Source organism: Ascaphus truei, chromosome 3 (assembly GCF_040206685.1).
Source record: "Ascaphus truei isolate aAscTru1 chromosome 3, aAscTru1.hap1, whole genome shotgun sequence".
Classification (NCBI taxonomy): Eukaryota; Metazoa; Chordata; class Amphibia; order Anura; family Ascaphidae; genus Ascaphus; species Ascaphus truei.
In genome coordinates, this window is record NC_134485.1 from 380,163,651 (window position 1) to 380,166,569 (window position 2,919).

Sequence of the window (2,919 nt, forward strand, 5' to 3'; positions counted from 1 at the left end):
TCACACTATAATTCTGCATCCTACTAATAAACTTCCTAATTCACAACTTGCATCCAAAATACATAAATAAAACGTTAATCAAAATTATTTAATAAAGAAACTACATGAAGAAATAAAAGTATTTCAATAAATAATCCTTTTGATTCAATTAACACTCTGGGACTCCTGTTCACAATATCTCCATGGCATCCCTTTATATAACGGGTAGGTGCCTCCCATTAGTATGAGGTGGATTTTGTTATATGGCTGATGGGGTAAAAAAGATGAATTATTAATATTAGTCTACTCTGGGAATAACTTTAACACCTTAACACTGATGTTGTATAAACATTTTAGCAGCAGTACGGTGGGGGAAACCTCACCAGCTATAACCTGTCCTTACACTAGGGGGACAATCCCTCCAGCTCGTTATACAAACACTACAAGACTCTCCATTTCCCAAATAGCAGCCCCCTGTGCATACACCTCCCCTTCCCCAGCCACGGTCCATGAGGAGCTGGGCAGCCATATTGCGAAGCTGTCAGCCAAGACAACCCCTCCATCACCATTCTCCTCCTCCACTTCCCTCCTCCTCTTCTCTGTCTCCCTATCCTTCCCTCACTCCTCCTCCAGGGAGACCCAGCGGCCCCAGCCCAGAGAGCGCCGACATCCTCCCAGAGCAGCCCGAGTAACGGAGCCTCCGGGAGGCAGGAGGACGGAGCCTGGGCCTCCTGCAGGTAACGGAGGGCCCGGGGGAGAGGGGAAGCTCAGCACACATACAGGATGCGTAGCGGGCCCCATGTGTGGGAAAGGGGGAGGGGTAAAGGACAGAGGGAAAGAGCCTTTCTGTACAAGTTTTGTCTCTTATATAACATTAATCCCACTTGCACAGTGTATACTGAGGTGTCTGATATATATATTCCCTACACTTAATCCTGGATTAGGTGGAGGGGGGGGTGTGTGTGTGTGTGTGTGTGTGTGTGTGTGTCAGTCAGTCACCCTGCTGTATGGGTCTGATATAGGTTTAAGTATACAGTGTTTTGGCAGCTGTTATTCAGGAGAATACGCCTCACATAGCTTTCAGTGTAGGCAGGGGATATACTGTATAGCTTTCTGTGCCACTATTTGGGTGGTTGTCAGTAGAGATGGAGAAGTCTGTATGAGTTTAGCTGCTCCTTTCTGTTGCATGTGTGCATTATACAGTGTGGAACCGTATGTACACACACCAACCCTTTTTTTTTGGTTAAGGAACCCTATGTGAAATTTTGAGGAACCCCTAACCCTCTCTAACAGCTTATATCTGAGATCAGATGCATTGTAACTTTTTCTGTATTTGGTACAATTTTAACATTATCTGAATTACAGGGACCCCTTTAGGGATGCCCATGGAACCCTATTTGAAATACACTGACATACACACTGTGTACATACACACGTTTTTATCCTGTAGTGATTCCAGTGCTAGTTTTGTGGGGTAAATTGCAAAGCCCTTTGGCACAGAGGCACATATACACTAAACGGTGATAAGCTTTAGCATGTCGTATGTCTGGGGGGCGCAATACTTTTGGGGGGGGTGCGGCATTTACAGAGGCCCCGCGCTGTGAGCGCAAGGCCTCTGTAATTTACTTGGCTTCAGTCCACGGGTCTCCATGGCAACGCGGCGTCATCTGACGCCTGTTGCCATGGAGACACGGCGGGTCAAGCGACCACGCGGCATGACACGGAAGGAGAGCAGGCAGGGTGGGGGAGCGCAGCACAGGAAGTTTGCGCACCCCTGTCTTATGTTATAGAGGGATGGTGTGCTAAAGTGTTGCACCCTTAAGTGCATATGGGTTAGAGAGGGTTAAATACCTTTATACACATGTTTGCATATTACTTTATGTACAGGACATATTTAGTGCATTGTGTGTGTGTAAATCTCCAGTTAATGGCGAGACCAGTTTATGTATATAGATAGGTAAATATTCATATTGGACACATTGTATAGGATGTCTTAATAGAGCGTATACTGTGTGTGGTTGGTTCTGTATAGAGTCCTTTTGGGCGGTGAAGAGGGTTAATAAGAGCTCCTGTCTGTACAAGTATAGCTGCTCCTCTCTGATAATATTACATGTACATACATCTCTGGGTATTATATTTATAAAATGTTTTACCAGGAAGTAATACATTGAGAGTTACCTCTCGTTTTCAAGTATGTACAAGGGTGACGTCCATAGATGTGTGTATGTTCTCCTGCAGTTGACACCTTAACATGACTGGTTTTGTGGGATGGAAGGAGTTGCTTTTCAAAGTGTTTTCATAGCTTGTGGCACTGAAAAGTGTAGTGTATTTGTGTGTCTGGTTATTGCTTTTTGTTTATAGTAAATGAGGATAGATTTGTGTAAAAATCCACATCATCCAGGGTAGGTAGCAGACTAGCTGTGTGTGAACCTACAGTATCAAAACAGGATACATTTTTATGGGGGTGTCTGTTTACAGTGAGTCTTTTGTATACTGTATGCTCATGTGTCTGTATAGGGTGTAATGTGATATTGTGGTATGTGCATTTATTTGTGCCTGTATATGCGGTGTGCATGTCTTCAGCTTATAAGGTTGGATGCATGCCTGCTTTTGTACATGCCTGTATACAACCTAGGGGGCTGTCGCAGAGGAGGTACTAGAGATTGCACGGAATAGCAATCTCAGAACTTTGAGTACATGCCCCAAAAAGTTACTAAGGCCCCACTCCCTCAGTCAGCGCGCCCGCACTGCAGACAGGCGGCACGCTGACGGGCACAGACCGCGATATGCGGTCTGTAGGGAGCCGGAGCCAGAGGGGGGGGGGGGGCGCGTGGTTTGAGTGGAGGGACCTTCTACTCCCCTCTAAGCGAATGGGGTGCTTTTCTATAACTTGATGTACAAAGTATGTGCTGGTACAAACCTTTGGTGAATAGCTGGGAG

General features: G+C 45.7%; 1 protein-coding gene across 1 annotated transcript in view; it reads left to right on the plus strand.

Moving 5' to 3' along the window:
- The first annotated feature begins 424 nt into the window (after nt 1-424).
- The window catches only part of RDX (radixin), an 88,342-nt gene continuing 85,847 nt past the window's right edge, over nt 425-2,919 (plus strand). Inside the window, exon 1 of the mRNA XM_075592323.1 lies at nt 425-716. The gene's annotated coding sequence lies outside the window, so the exon portion shown is untranslated. The remainder of the gene's footprint in view (nt 717-2,919) is intronic.